Raw genomic sequence first — 17,203 nt, forward strand, 5'->3', positions numbered from 1 at the left:
ATTGGAAAGTGCTAATTTTAACGGCTAATATGCAAGATAGTGTCCTAAAAAGGGTTTGGGGACCTGCCTCCTGCCTCAGGGGACATGGGTCACTGCAAAAAAAAGTTTTAAAAACTGCCGTTTTGGCGGGAGCACTGATTTTAATGACGATTAAAGTGAAAAAAAAAAAGTGAAATATGGTGCCTGGGGGGTGTCTGTAGTATGCCTGTGAAGTGCCACGTGTTTCCCGTGTTTAGAACAGTCCCTGCACAAAATGACATTAAACGGAAATAACACCATTTAAAACTGCTTGCGGTTTTAATGTTATATCTGGTTCCTGCAATATGGTTGAAAATCATTGAGAAACATGGCATGGGTAGCCCTCCCTGCCCATTACCAGCCTATTTGGGTCTTGTACGCATATTAAGGGGAACCCCGTACCCATATTAAAAAAAGGAAATGCGTGTGGCCCCCAGGCCCTATATACTCAGAACAGCAGTATACAGGCGGTGCAAACAAGACAGGGACTGTGTAGGTTTGTTGTGTTAAGTTGAATCTGTTTGTCATTTTCAACCGGTACATTTTTAAAGTGTAGCTCCAGTCAAAAAAACTATCTTTAAGCTTTTTGGAAAACATAGGGAAGGGTTATCACCCCTGTATAATTTGTTTTGTCGTCCATCTTTTTTCATCTCACTTGCTGCTGTCTCCTTGCGTTTGCAAGTAGGAGATGTTTGTAAGTTGGATGTTTGAAAGTAGGGGCCTGCCCTATATTATAGCGGTATGAACTGGGTACAGAGCACGCAGACAGCACGCACTATCTCCTAACACTACTGACTGCAAGCTCTATTATTAACCACTTGTTAGCCCAATGTTTGCATAAAGTGAAAGATGAAGTTATGCTGAGTAAATAGATATCAAACATGTCACTCTTCAAAATTGCACATGCCCGTGGAATGGCGCCAAACATCGCTACTTAAAAAATCCCCATAGGCGACGCTTTAATTTTTTTTTTACTGGTTACATGTTTTGAGTTGCAGAGGAGGTCTAGGACTAGAATTATTGCTCTCGCTCTAACATTCTTGGCGATACCTCACATGTGTGGCACATGCGAGCACATGGGGACATGGGCGCTTTAATTTTTATTTTATTTTTTTATTGTTCATTTTACTTTATTTATTTTAGTTTGACATTTTTTTCCCCAAAAATATATTTTTGATCACTTTTATTCCTATTACAAGAAATGTAAACATCCCTTGTAATAGGAATATGGGGTGACAGGTCCTCTTTACAGTGAAATCTGGGGGGTCAATATGACCCCACATCTCACCTCTAGGCTGGGAAGCCTGAAATAAAAAAAAAAAAAAAGATTCTGGCTTTGATCGTACTGGCGAGTTGGTAGAAGCACCGGAGGGCGGTGAGGGGTGGGGGGCGTCTATGGCTGGGTATTTCAGGGTATCACCGAGTATGGCTGGGTATCTCTGAGTATGGCTGGGTATGGCAATTTATGGCAGATTGGCGGGGTATTGGCGGGGTACTACAGAGTAATAGCAGGGTACTGCAGAGTATTGGGGGGTACTACAGAGTAATGGGGGTTACTGCAGAGTAATGGGGGGTACTGCAGAGTAATGGCGGGTACTGCAGAGTATTGGGGGGTACTGCAGAGTAATGGGGTTACTGCAGAGTAATGGGGGGTACTGCAGAGTAATGGCGGGTACTGCAGAGTATTGGGGGGTACTGCAGAGTAATGGGGGTTACTGCAGAGTAATGGGGGGTACTGCAGAGTAATGGCAGGGTACTGCACTGCAGAGTAATGGCAGGGTACTGCACTGCAGAGTAATGGCGGGGTACTGCAGAGTAATGGCAGGGTACTGCAGAGTATGCACTGGTATTGCAGAGTATTGGCAGGGAATTGAGGGGTTAAATTTGGTGAGCAGCGATGTGGGCACTGCAGATGCAGCCCACATCGCTGCTGACACCGATCTCTTTCCCCTCCGCTGTACCGATCGGTACAGAGAGGGGAGGGAGGAACAGGCGTCATAACATGACGCCCATTTGTTTCCAAGTGATCACTCCGTCATTTGACGGAGCAATCACGTGGTAAACGGCCGCTATGAGCGGCCGTTTACCGTGATCCGTGATGCGACCCGGCGGTCATGGATGCTCTCGAGTGCGCACACCTCGGGGCACGCGAGAGCAGAATTCTGGGAGGCCGTTAATTAACGGCCTCTCAGAGTTAAACAACCCCCCTGACGCCGTTAATCGGCAATGGGCAGTTGTTAAGTGGTTAAAGCTAGATCACTAGCTATATAGGTGAGGTGAATATAGTGGTGTATACTGCAGTCAGGGCACAGACAACAACCACTACACAGCAGCAAGATAGGAAATCAGCCAAAAACGATTGGTGTGTACTGTGTTGAAGGTACACAGAACACCCACTGCTTCAGATGCTAAGTAACACACTACAGGAGGCCGCCTCAAAGGCGGCCTTATATAGTGTGGGGCGTGCTCTACACAGCCTGAGCTATGATTGGCCACAGGCAGGATGCCTGTGGCCAATCATGGCTCTCCTCGCTGCCGGCGCTGCGATTGGCCAAGCATGCGGGGTCACAGTGCATGCTTGGCCAATCATGGGGCAGCAATGCACTGCGCCACCGCAGTGCATTGTGGTCCGCGCGCACGTCACTCGAATTTTGACGCGAACGGCCCAAACGTTCGGAATTCGCGAACGGCCGAACAGCCAATGTTCGAGTCGAACGTACGTTCGACTCGAACACGAAGCTCATCCCTAGTGATCAAATACCACCAAAAGAAAGCTCTATTTGTGGGAAAAAAATGATAAAAATTTCATTTGGTTACAGTGTAGCATGACCGCGCAATTGTCATTCAAAGTGCGACAGCGCTGAAAGCTCAAAATTGGTCTGGGCAGGAAGGTGTTTAAGTGCCCTGTATTGAAGTGGTTAAACAGGGGCTGAAAAATTGGGCCTTAGGCACTGGTGCTGGTGTCACGACACTGCAACCTCTCCCATATACTCTAGTTGTGGTTCAGGAATCAGCCCTGCTACAAAGCACTGCATCAAAAATTGTAATTAAACGCCCCTGTTAAACAGGGGCTGAAAAATTGGGCCTTAGGCACTGGTGCTGGTGCCACGACACTGCAACCTCTCCCATATACTCTAGTTGTGGTGCAGGAATGAGCCCTGCTGCAAAGCTTTGCATCAAAAATTGTAATTAAACGCCCCTGTTAAGCAGGGGCTGAAAAATTGGGCTGGTGGCATCACCCAGTACCAAAAATGTTCTTCCAAACATATCAGTGGAGGAGGAAGAGGATAGACAATCAACATAACAGGACAGTCACTCAGTATCAGCATAGGCAGTCTTGAAGGGATGTGATATTAAAAAAAAAAATATTCGGTTACATCAGCTTCAGGTGCTTGGTAGCTGTGGGTGATCCAAGACTGACTCATCTTGATGAAGGTCAGTCGATCAACTGAGTTGGTGGACAGGCGCACCCTTTGATCGGTAACAAAGCCACCAGAGCACTGAAGGTGCGTTCCGAAAGAATGCTGGATGCAGGACAGGCCAGTAGCTCAATTGCATACTGTGCAAGCTCTGGCCAGTGCTCCATCCTCAAGACCCAGTAAGCCAGAGGATTTTCGGTGGGGAAGGTGTCCAAGTCTGACCTTGCCCCTAGGTATTCCTGCACCATGTAAATCAGACGCTGGCGATGGTTGCTGGAACCGATCATACCTTGGGGCTGCGGACTAAAAAATTGTCTGAACGCATCGGTCAGACGGCCACCTTCTCCACCGCTCCTGACTGATGCCTCAGCAACACGTTGTCCAGGACCAGGAGTTTGTAACCTCCCAGTCTCTGTGAACGCGTTGCACAGACCTTTCTGCAAGGCCTCACGGAGATGTCTCATCCTCTGCTCCCTCTGCGATGGCAAGATAAGGTCGGCAACCTTACCCTTGTACCGTGGATCAAGGAGAGTGGCCAGCCAGTAATGGTCCCTCTCCTTGATCCGAAGAATACGAGGATCCTTCCGCAGGCTTTGCAGGATCAGGGAGGCCATGCAGCGTAGGTTAGCTGAGGCATTCAATCCGGAGTCCTCTGGGTCACTAAGGACAACATGATCCGCAGCTACCTCCTCCCAGCCACGTACAAGTCCACGGGTTTCTTTGGACTGTAAATCATCCCTACAAGACTGCTGCTGCTGCTGATGCTGAGTGCCAGCCTCCACCTCCATGCTGACACAATCATCCTCCTCCTCCTCTTCCTCCTCCTCATCCTCTTCCTGTGTGATGGGTGGCACAGTAGGAACACTGTCTGGATAAAGGGGGCCTTGAGAGGCAAGGAAGTCCTCCTCTTTCTGCCTCTATTCTGCCTCAAGTTCCCTGTCCATTATTCCACGCAGAGTATGCTCCAAGAGGTGGACAAGAGGTACAGTGTCACTGATGCATGCACTGTCACTGCTCACCATCCTTGTGGCCTCCTCAAACGATGACAGGACAGTGCATGCATCCCTGATCATGCCCCACTGGCGTGGTGAGAAAAAACCAAGCTCCCCTGACCCTGTCCTGGTGCCGTAGTCGCACAGGTACTCATTGATGGCCCTCTGATGCGTGTGCAGCCGCTGCAGCATGGCCAACGTTGAGTTCCACCTGGTGGGCATGTCACATATAAGGCGGTTCTTGGGCAGGTTCAACTCCTTTTGTAGCTCAGCCAGCCGAGCACAGGCATTAAATGATCGGCGGAAATGCACACAGACTTTCCTGGCCTGCTTCAGGACATCCTGTAAGTCCGGGTACCTGCCCAAGAACCGCTGCACCATCAGGTTAAGGACGTGAGCCACACAGGGCACATGGGTCAGTTGTCCCTGTCGGAGGGCGGAGAGGAGGTTGGTGCCATTGTCGCAAACCACCATTCCTGGCTTAAGCTGGCGTGGCGTCAACCACCTCTCGGCCTGCCCCTGTAGAGCTGACAAAACATCTGCCCCAGTGTGGCTCCTGTCCCCCAAACAAACCAGCGAAAGCACGGTATGGCACCGTTTTGCCTGCGTACTTGCGTAGCTCCTGGAACGCCTACGGAGCACCACTGGTTCTGAGGACAGAGCACTGGAAGAGGCCATGGAGGAAGAAGAAGAGGAGGGGGTGGAGGAGAGAGGTGTGTCACAACCAATAGTAACATTTTGGAGGCATGGTGGCGGAACAACCTCCGACACTACTGCACCTTGTCCTGCATCCTTCCCAGCTGCCAGAAGAGTGACCCAATGGGCCGTGAAAGACAGGTAACGTCCCTGTCCATGCCTGCTGGACCATGACTCAGCGGTAATATGCACCTTACTGCTGACCGCCCTGTCCAGCGAGGCAAGGATATTGCCTTCCACATGCCGGTAGAGAGCCAAAATCGCCTTCCGTGAGAAAAAGTGGCGTTTGGGGACCTGCCACTGAGGAACGGGACATTGTACAAACTCACGGAAGGGGGCAGAGTCTACCAACTGAAAAGGCAGCAGTTGAAGTGCTAGCAATTTAGCCAAGCTAGCATTCAACCGCTGGGCATGTGGATGGCTGGGAGTGAACTTCTTTCGCCGGTCCAGCAGCTGGGGCAGGGACATTTACCTGCTATAATCGGACGTGGGTGTACTGAAGCACTTGGCTGTGACACACCTAATTCTACACCTTCAGTCCTCTCAGAGCAGGTTTCAGAGAGGACTGAAGGTCTAGTGGGGTTGGAGATCCCCGCTGATGAGGAGCAAGGAGAGGTCTGCTTTGCTCTTTGGTGTGGGTCTTTGAGGTACGCTTGCCAACGAGCTGCATGGCAGGTCAACATATATCTGGTCAAGCATGTGTTGCCCAAGCGGCTGATGTTTTGGCAACGCGAGATACGCTTGAGACATATGTTGTAAATAGCAGCGGTGCGATCTGATCTCGTCTCAAAAAAGGCCCACACCAAAGAACTTTTAGACTAATGCACAGAGGCAGCGCCCTGCACAGGCGGAGCTCTGCGGTGTGATTCAGTCGGTGTGCTGCCCCTAAGCTGGCCCCCGGAGGGCATCCTGCCTCATTGGACATGTGCCTCCTCCTCCTCCTCTCTCCTACCAGGCACCCACATGGAGTCAGCGCCCTCATCATCCCCTCCCTCTTCATCGCTGGAGCAAACCTGGCAGTATGCTGCAGCTTGTGGAACATGACTGCCAGATTGCTATCCTTCTTGAGCATCCCCTCTCTCTGCGCTCACGCTACTGCCTTCCTCTAGCTGAGTATCATCATCAGAGCCTACAAAACACTGGGCATCCTCCTGGAGCATGTACCCAACACTGTGCTCAAAGAGTTCAGGAGACTCCTCAGGAGGACGTGGTGGGTCTAGGGAAGGAGTCACTGATGATGACATTGAGAGGAGGGAAGACGATGCTATATACAGTAGGTGGATATAACGGTGTATTCTGCGGTCAGGGCACGCAGACAGCATGCACAATCTCCTACAGCTGACTGCAAGCTCTATTTAAAAATAGCAATATAGCTAGCTATATAGGTGGGTATAACGGCGTATTCTGCAGTCAGGGCATGCAGACAGCACGCACAATCTCCTACAGCTGACTGCAATCTCTATTTAAAAAGAGCAATATAGCTAGCTATATAGGTGGATATAACGGTGTATTCTGCAGTCAGGGCACGCAGACAGCACCCACAATCTCCTACAGCTGACTGCAAGCTCTATTTAAAAAGAGCAAAATAGCTAGCTATGTAGGTGGATATAATGGTGTATTCTGCGGTCAGGGCACGCAGACAGCACGCACAATCTCCTACAGCTGACTGCAAGCTCTATTTAAAAAGAGCAATATAGCTAGCTATATAGGTGGATATAACGGTGTATTCTGCGGTTAGGGCACGCAGACAGCACGCACAATCTCCTACAGCTGACTGCAAGCTCTATTTAAAAAGAGCAATATAGCTAGCTATATAGGTGGATATAACGGTGTATTCTGCGGTCAGGGCACGCAGACAGCACGCACAATCTCCTACAGCTGACTGCAAGCTCTATTTAAAAATAGCAATATAGCTAGCTATATAGGTGGGTATAACGGTGTATTCTGCAGTCAGGGCATGCAGACAGCACGCACAATCTCCTACAGCTGACTGCAAGCTCTATTTAAAAAGAGCAATATAGCTAGCTATATAGGTGGATATAACGGTGTATTCTGTGGTCAGGGCACGCAGACAGCACGCACAATCTCCTACAACTGACTGCAAGCTCTATTTTAAAAGAGCAAGTTAGCTAGCTATATAGGTGGATATAATGGTGTATACTGCACTACAGAAGATCAAGAACGCAAAATCGGCCGATAACGAACGGTGTATACTGTGTTGAAGGTACACAGAACACCCACTAACTCCTACAGACGCCAACACACTACACAAGGCCGTCGCGCTGGCGGCCTTATATAGTGTGGGGCGTGTACTACACAGCCTGAGCTATGATTGGCCACAGGCATCCTGCCTGTGGCCAATCATGGCTCTCCTCGCTGCCGGCACTGTGATTGGCCAAGCATGCGGGGTCACAGTGCATGCTTGGCCAATCATGAGCCAGCAATGCACTGCGATGGTGCAGTGCATTGTGGGCCGTGAGTTTGAATTTGAAGTCAAAACGAAGTCGAAACTTATGTTCGACTCGAACACGAAGCTCATCCCTAGTTCTATGTGTCCAAGAGACTCACTTTTGCCAGACACAATTGCCTACAATTTCCCACAAAATCTTTCCACATCTATTTATGGCGATTGCACCTACCAAATCGAAAGGCAGACTAATAGCTATCAAAGATACAGTTACCTTCAAGTTATTAAATATTCATAAAGATACACGAGGACAATATAGAACACTGGTTTGCAAACGAAATAACACTTTATACACATTGGTAAACATCTACACCCTGAACGCCAAAATGCCATTCCTTAACAAAATGTGGAAAAAAGTAACCAAACTGAAACAAGGCTGAGGCATCCTCTGCAGTGACTTTAACCATGTCACGGATGCCACTATTGATGTGAAAGGACCAACTCCAAAAAACCTTGTACATCTACACTCCTAGCCTTCCTGCATACAATTGAGCTACATGACATTTGGAGATGTCAACAAGCTATGGACTTTATTTTCTTTTTTAAAGTCACACTATACCTATTCCAGAATACTCTTATTTCTGGGAGGTAAGCAGCTACTAAAGGATGCTATTGATTCTGAAATCCACACCACAACATGGTCAGATCATGCGCCCATCTCTCTAACACTGGGGAAAAAGCAAGAGAGCATGACCTTCACTAATTGGTGCAATGACCCGCACCTAATGTCAATTCCTGTCAACAACCTAGAGATTCAAAACCAACTGAAAGACTTCTACATAAACGAACAGTCAATCAGTAATCCATCACAGTATGGTTGTCTGATAAAGCCTACAGTACATAAGATAAGGTGACCAGATTTTTTAAATGAAATCCAGGGACATTTAAAAAAAATATATTTTATTGGCAAATAGTAAATTATTTTGTAAGCATATTTTCCTCATATGATATATGCAGTGTATGTGGTGTGTGTTTATGTAATGATTGAATGATATACATGTTATTTCTAGAAATCATTTCATACCAGTCCCATAGCATTATTATACCAGCCCAACCGCATAACATCATTATTTTCTTGTTCGTAAAAGGGAAAACCATGCATTTTAAAGCACATTCGAAGAGTATGTTATACTCACCAGTGTTCATCAGCGCAGCCTCATCAGTGCGAGTGAATGCAGCCTCACCAATGCCAATCAGTGCAGCCTCACCAGTGCCAATCAATGGAGCCTCACCAATGCAGACTCACCGGTGCCAATCAATGCAGCCTCACCGGTGTCAATCAAGCCCAGCAGCTCAGTCTGTTCAGTGCCCAGTAACTTAGCCTGTTCAATGCCCAGCAGCTCAGCAGCCATCAGCTCAGCCTGTTCAGTGCCCATAAATGCAGCCTGTTCAGTGTCCATCAATGCAGCCTCTTCAGTGCCCATCAATGCAGCCTGTTCAGTGCCCATCAATGCAACCGGTTCAGTGCCCAGCAGCTCAGCCTGTTCAGTGCCCAGCAGCTCAGCCTGTTCAGTGCCCAGCAGCTCAGCCTGTTCAATGCCCAGCAGCTCAGCAGCCATCAGCTTAGCCTGTTCAGTGCCCATAAATGCAGCCTGTTTACTGCCCATAAATGCAGCCTTACCTAAAGGAGATTAATTATACAGAGCAGGGATCTCCTGTTTACCCCGCCTGGCTGCTGTCCTCAGACAATGCCCCACCTCCTATAAAAGACGTCACCAGTGTGCTGCCTATCATAGGAGCCAGTCCAGGAGGCATAACTTCCTCTGACAGATGGGTAAGCTAGAGATCTCCGCTCTTTATAATCCAGCCGCGCTCAACACCACCCCACCATCCGAGACAGCCCAAGCCCCAATGGGTCCAGTGGGACTTACCTGAGGATGGGGCACTGCCACAATGCATTGACATTTCACAGCCCAGCCAAAAAATAGAGTAGGGTGACCCAGAGGTGTAACTAGAACCTTCAGGGCCCTGGTGCAAAAAAACCTTGGTGGCCCCCCTGATTTAATTGGCCCCGGGGCCCTTTTCTTTGGTCCCATGGCCCACCCCACTTATCCTGGGGCTCTTTACTCCTGTTGTGGGGCCCTTTTAATATGGCCCTGCAGCAGTGGCCTTTCATGTGTTCTGCAGTGAGCTCCCTTCTTACCACCCCATGGAGACAGAAAGCAATAGATATGTCACCAGCACACCAAGGAACTCCATATAAGGGCCAGATGCAGTGGCAGAATTACCAGGGTTGCAAAGGTCACACTTGTGATCAGGCCCTGGTGTTCCACCACCATGGGAGCACCTGCTTTTGATAGCGCTGTTCCAGCGGTGAAAGTCTATTGGTACCCAGTGCTGGTCTATTGGGACCCAGTGCTGGTTACATTATGGGTCTGATGGGTGCATGCGGGGAGGGCTGGCACTATTGTTTGTAGACAGCTGAGTCCTCCGACGGTCACCTAGCAGCAGTACTATTGTCATGCCAATCGAGATGTGATCCAGGTGACGCTCCCAGACGAATCTAATAAACACAGTATTTATAAGAATCAAGAGTACAATCCATCATACTGTATATATCAAAAATATGTTTATCAGCCACGTGGGCTCCATGCCAGTAAAGTTTGGGCTCTGATCAATTGAATTTAATATTAGATCCGACTTGCAGCATCACTGGGATCGCATTCCAATCAGCATGTCAGAGTGCTATGCAGTGCTACCGCTGCTAAGCGACCTGCGGGTGGCTCAGTTGTTTACAACCAATTGTACTCATGTTTTGAAACATGTGCACCTGATTAGAGCCATAGGCTCTAATAGGCGTCCAAAAAAGTAAACAGCCATGCTGGGCACTCGCAGTTCACTCAGTGTTGTGTCGCTTTCCTAACACTGAACCGCCTATCAGGTGCTCAGGTATGTTACCTGTCACCTGATTGGCTGAAACGACAGGTGCTGTGATTGGATGCCTATCAGGCATCCAATCATAGCAGAGAACGGGAGAAGACACAGAGGAGTGTTTAGGACATCACTGCCGTGACCCACTGCCTCACCGAGACAGGTAAGTGGAGGGCGGGCAGGGGGATGCACACTGGCAGGATTTGATGGGCACAGTAGCGGCAATTGATGGGCACAGTGTCAGAAATTGATGGGCACAGTGTCAGCAATTGATGGGCACACTGGCAGAAATTGATGGGCACAGTAGTGCCAATTGATGAGCGCACTGGCAGCAATTGATGGGCACAGTAGAGGCAATTAATGGGCACACTGGCAGCAATTGATGGGCACAGTGTCAGCAATTCATGGGCACAATGGCAGCAATTTATGGGCACAGTGGCGGAAATTGATGGGCACAGTGGCAGCAATTGATGGGTACAGTGGCTGCATTTGATAGCACACTGTGGCAATTTATGGGTACAGTGGCTGTGTTTGATGGGAACAGTGGTTGCATTTGTTGGCACAGTGGCGGCAATTGATGGGCACAGTGCCTGCATTTGATGGCACAGTGGCTGCATTTGATGGCACAGTGGTGGCAATTGATGTTCAGAGTAGCTGCTTTTGTTGGGCACAGTGGCTGCAATTGATGTTTTTTTTTCAGTTTGTTTGCCCCCCCAAAAAATTTTAAGCACCAGCTGTCACTGCCACTGTCAATTACAGGGGCAGGACCGCAACCCTGGTTGTTCGGCCACTGGTCCACAGTGGGAGGATGCCCCCATCCACTTGGAATGTGTAGATGGGGGAATTGGATCATATATTTTTTTTCAGTGTACTGATTGAACGAAAAAAAAAATAGCAATCAAATTATTTGCTGCATAAAAGTGCTAAATAGACCATGGAAGAACAAAGGCGGGGATGGAGATAGAGGATAGAAGGGAGGGAGACAGTTCAGTGATCAAAGTGTAAATGCAGAACTCACTCATTGGAGGGACGAGGCTGGATGTTGGTGGTTCAAGCATACTTCACACAGCTTGGAATGTGTAACTGTTCTTCATATATCCCGCGCACATCTCCCCTCTCTCTCCTGCACACAGCTGTAATTTGGGCTAGGAGAGTGGGTGGGGGACCAGGCAGACACAGGGGGAACAGGGACAGGAGGAGGATGAGCTGTATGCATCACTCATCTCCCATCCGTTGCTGGGAGGGGGGATTGAACTTGCTGGACTGTGGGAGACGAGTGTCAGAGACACTGCACTCAGCTGCAGCCACCAGTCCCTAATGTACACACTGATTCTCCTGTCCTATGGATGGGCAGTCTGTTCTCTCGAACTGTCGGTGACCAGACTTCCCCAGCCTTGCAAAGCGGGGATAAAAAGGGGGACAAAATTATTCTGGGGACTGTATGCTCAGTCCGGGGACTGTCCCCGGAAAACAGGCACGTCTGGTCACCCTAACATAAGAGGTGTTCTAATTAAACCCGGCTCATGGACAAAACACCAAAGGGCACAGCAGCTAACAGACCTTTTAGACGCCATAAAATAACTGGAACTCCTAAACAAAAAAGACCCGAACCCATCAACTAACAGAAAACTCTGGTAAGCTAGGAGCAAACTTAAATCCCTCCTCAATGCCAGCCATGTTAAACTACTGCTCAAAATGCAGGCCAACTTTTATGCCCACGGCAAAAGACCATACCATACATCCTACACCCCACCCAGGACAACAAAATGTTTCACTCTCGGGACATTGACGTTAATTTACTTCACAGCTCCAGGTCTGGTCATACCGAAAGCTTTTGTGCCCCAGTATAAAGAGAGCAAACAGCTTGGTAACAATTTATTATATCCTCCTCTCCTTTCTGTTCAGTAGCTAATATAGGAAGATAAGGCTGTTGTTTACAACCCAAGTGGGATGTGATAAAGAAAACAATGGCCAGCCCTTTGAAGTAGTAAAATATTTCCAATACCACCAAATGGAAAACTAGGAACGGTATAATGGAAAAACACACTAAATGGTTTAAATAGATTCCCAAATATCAGAATACCTATTACACAAGGACAACTTTTTATGGCAACAGTGGGCATCATTTTTCCAGTTAACAGTGTGCACTCTTACTGATAGTATGAGCTCAAAGTTAGTACTGTAAGTCAGTCCCCTAGGTAAATCTTGGAAAATGCCATTAAAGTTAACCACTTGCATCTCAGGCACCAGTGGCGGCTGGTGCCTAAAATGCTTGAGGGGCGCAAACAAACTGAAAAATTCAGAAAAAAAAACCCCAATCAATTGCAGCCTCACACAGCCAATGTGCCTATCAAACGCAGCCAGTGTGCCCATCAATTTCTGGCACTGCACCATCAAACAGGGCCACTGTGCTATCAAACGCAGCCACTGTGCTACTAAAAGCAGCCACTGTGCCCATCAATTGCCAATATTGTACCACCAAACACAGCCACTGTGCCAATCAAACGCAGCCACTGTGCCATATCAAATGCTCCCACTGTGAAATCAAATGCTGCTACTGTGAAATCAAATGCTGCCACTGTGCTCCATCAACTACAGCTACTGTGCCCACCTTATGCAGCCACTGTGCCCCATCAAATGTAGCCACTGTGCAGCATCAAATTCAGCCAATGTGCCCATCATATGCAGCCTCACTGTACCCCATCAAATGCATCCTCACTGTGCCCCATCATATGCAACCTCAATGTGCCCCATCATATGCATCCTCACTGTGCCCCATCATATGCATCCTCACTGTGCCCCATCAAATTCAGCCTCACTGTTCCCCATAAAATGCAGCCTCACTGTGCCCCATCAAATGCAGCCTCACTCTGCCCCATCATATGCATCTTCACTCTGCCCCAAATGCAGCTTCACTGTGCCCCATCAAATGCAGCCTCACTGTGCCCCATCATATGCAGCCTCACTGTGTCTCATCAAATGCAGCCTCACTGTGCCCCATCAAATTCAGCCTCACTGTACCCCATCATACGCAGCCTCACTGTGCCCCATCATATGGGGCCTCACTATGCTCCATAAAATGCAGCCTCACTGTGCACGTTCATATGCAGCCTCACATATTACTTATCTTACATGCAGCTCCACTTAGGCTGTTCATTTCATGGAGCTGCCGATATCACTTCCGGTTTCCCTGTGAAGTAGCCTCTTAAAGTGGTTGTAAACCCATCTGGAAAAAAAAAAGCAACCTACAAGGCAAAGGCATAATGAGCTAGTATGCATAGCATACTAGCTCATTATGAATAACTGAGAACCTGAGAACGAAGCCCCCAAAGCGGTCCTCCGTCTTCATGTCTGCCGCTGCCATGGATCCCGGAGTGACTTCCGGGTCTCGCTGCTCCGGCACTGTGATTCGCTGGAGCAGCGATGACGTCACTCCCGTGCATGCACACGGGAGCCGACGCTTACGGCATATCGCCGCGATCTGCAGCCTGCCCAGTGCGCCTGCGCGCCGCTGTCTACGGCTCATGTGCCATAGACAGCGGTGGCTGTCTTTTTGTAAATATCTCCTAAACCGTATAGGTTTAGGAGATATTTCTTGGACCTACAGGTAAGCCTTAATCTAGGCTTACCTGTAGGTCAAAGTGGTTTGTAAGGGTTTACAACCACTTTAACTTGAACAACAACAAAGCTCCAGCCCGCAGTAATATTTAAAATTTTGATTGCGCCACAAAGCAGGTGAAAAGCCTGCAAATGAAGTGCCTCATCTGCAATCTCATGATTGGATTGACGTGGTGCTTCCCATAGTGCACTGTGTCTGGTGCCTGAACACAGTGCACTTAAAGAAAATTTTTTTTTAATGGGACCTTTTAAAAAAAAAAAAATGTTGTGACTGTTGGGTGGGGGAGTAGTACCCGTATGCCCCCTATGGATGGGCCGCCACTGCCGGGCACCATTTTAAAACAGCACAGGGACAGTGGCTATTTGTCCCAGGGATCATCCAAAAATGGCATCTAGACTCAGTGGTTCCTGTGAGCCATCATAAAGCATTGGGATGTCTGGTTTTCATCTATTGATGCTTCTACAGATTGCTTCATGTGAGCACACTGTAGAAACAAATAGAAACACAATACTTCCATATTGTGTTCATGGATAGCAATAGATCACTATTAGAAGTGTTCTGTGCAGCTGCATGGGAGGTCTAGATCTAGTCACTGGAGACCAGATTCAGACTCCTAAGAAAAAAGAACTAAATATATACACCAAATTGTCAAAACTTTATGCCCACACATCTAATTTTGAGTATGTCCCACTTTTGCTGCTAGAACAGCTACATTTTCCACTAAAACAGCCCTAATCCATTAATGCACAGACTCCACTATACCTCTGAAGGTAAGCTGTGGTATCTAGAACCATGCCACCTGTAGCACATACTTTATTCTCAGCAATGTTACAATAATACAATACACCGGAACATCAGATCAGGCAATCCACAAAGTGTACACAAAGAAGTATGCATGAATCTGGTAACATTTCTAAGCTACTATACTAGAAAGTGCTACATCGACAAATATAAATGAAAACAAGGATAAAATGACATATATTTAAAAAATGCAAAGACTATACATGATGCCTAAAAATGCTCATACTACATGGTCTGGAGAAGGAAGGGGAAGGGTAGAGAGGGAGAGGGGGAAAAAATAAAAATGGGGAATGACACAAAAAATTAAAGGGGAAAATAAACCCTTTCCCCTAAAATACATGTGAAACGTGTTTAGGCTAAATAACTTATGAATTAAGCAAAAAAAAATAATAATTTAGTTATAGCGCTGTAAGAAAATATGACCACTATAAGAAAAAAGTAGAGTGTCATATGAGCCATTACACATAAAAGCTTAAAGCATAAAAGCTTAAAAAATTCAAAATTCTAAAAATTCTAAATCCATACAAAAAAAATGAAAATGACAAAATAATACACAGCTCCAACTCCTTATTCAGACCCCCTGGTGATAAGGTGTTAAGATGGTATATAGAAAATCTTTACCTGTGGCAGAGAATATGGAACTGCTCCACTTCAGAGTCACAGCTAGGATCTGCTCAAGAACCCAAACACAAATTGTGAATGGACTTGAACACTATGATGTGTGTTGCTCTCTTCAATTAACATCCTGTAGTCACCAAATCATGTCCGGGCCATCCAATCTGTCCAGCCCACATAGAGGAGGTTGAATGGACAGGAGAGGCAATTAATGAAATTGTCCACAAAGCAAAAGAAAAGGAGCAAATGGGGTATACTCTGTCCTAACCTGTCCTCAAAGCTTTTTTTTCTGATGATCCAGAAACTTGCACATTTTCCATTTCCATTTCTTGCACTAGTGCTCAGTTTAAAGGTTTATATGCAAGTTATTGTCATAAAAAGTGTTTGGGGACCGGGGTCCTGCCCCATGGGGATATGTATTAATGCAAAAAATGTTTTTTAAAACGGTTGTTTTTTGGGAGCAGTGATTTTTTTAATGCTTAAATGAAACAATAAGACATTAAATATTCCTTTAAATATCGTGCCTGGGGGCGTCTATAGTATGTCTATAAAGTAGCACGTTTTTCCCATGTTTAGAACAGTACCACAGCAAAATTACATTTCTAAAGAAACATTTTTAATTTAAAACTAATTGCGGCTGTAATGAATTGTCGGATCCCAGAAATATAGATAAAACTCATTGAAAAAAAAGAGCATAGGTTCCCGCGTGGGGTCCCCCTAAAATACATACCAGGCCCTTCAGGTGCCACATGCCCTCAACATGGGGAGGGTGCTTTGGTGTCCCCCCCAAAGCACCTTTTCCCCATGTTGATAGGGACAAGGGCCTCATCCAAACAACCCTTGCCCGGTGGTTGTGGGGGTATGTTTATCAGAATTTGAAAGCCCCCAGATCCCGGCCTTCCCCCATGTGAATTTGTAACGGGGTACATTGTACCTCTAGCATTTCACAGAAAAAGTGTCAAAAATGGTAAAAAAGACAAAAGACAGCTTGGAGGCGGAACGGTTTCAGCTTTTTTTTTGGTTTTTTGCTCCTTCGGGTGGTGTGAGTTTACATCGCTGGACATTTTTATTTTTTTATTCTTTAATAAAGGACTTGTCCAAAGCTGTTAAAGGAATATTTCATTTTTATTATTTCACTTTAAGCATTAAAAAATAAAATAAAATCACTGTTCCTGAAAAAAACAGCTGTTTAAAAAAAAATTTTTTTTTTTTTTAACCATAGATTTTATTGAGTTTTACAGTTTACATGTGATAAGTAAGACATTGCATATATCAGGTAGGTACAAGACGTGGTTAACAGTTATCGAATTAACAAACTTGGAAGCACAGCTGATATACAAACTAATTAAAGTATAAAAGAAAATGGCCTCTCAAGAGGCAGAGCCTGTCACCCCTTTTGGGTGCACACTGTGAGCAGGTTCAGGTCAGACGTAGTTTTAAAGTAGCTCCCCTTAGACCTTATTGAGGGTCATGGGAGATAATGCACGAAGCAAGTTCCATTCGTAACAAGTAAGTATTATGTAATCTTGTAAACTAATACTATAAACTTACAAACAGTGATATGTTTTCAGTACTAGGTGATACACATGAGCCAGTATAGAAGTGGTTGTAGTCATTATATTTATTGGGAGTTACAATACTGGGGCAACCGTTCCTATAACTGTTGTCCACTTAACCTACTGGATTTTAAGGTATTTATGGTAGT

The sequence above is a fragment of the Lithobates pipiens genome, unplaced genomic scaffold (assembly GCF_037356315.1).
Source record: "Lithobates pipiens isolate NorthernLeopardFrog02 unplaced genomic scaffold, aLitPip1_a1.2 Scaffold_13, whole genome shotgun sequence".
Lineage (NCBI taxonomy): Eukaryota > Metazoa > Chordata > Amphibia > Anura > Ranidae > Lithobates > Lithobates pipiens.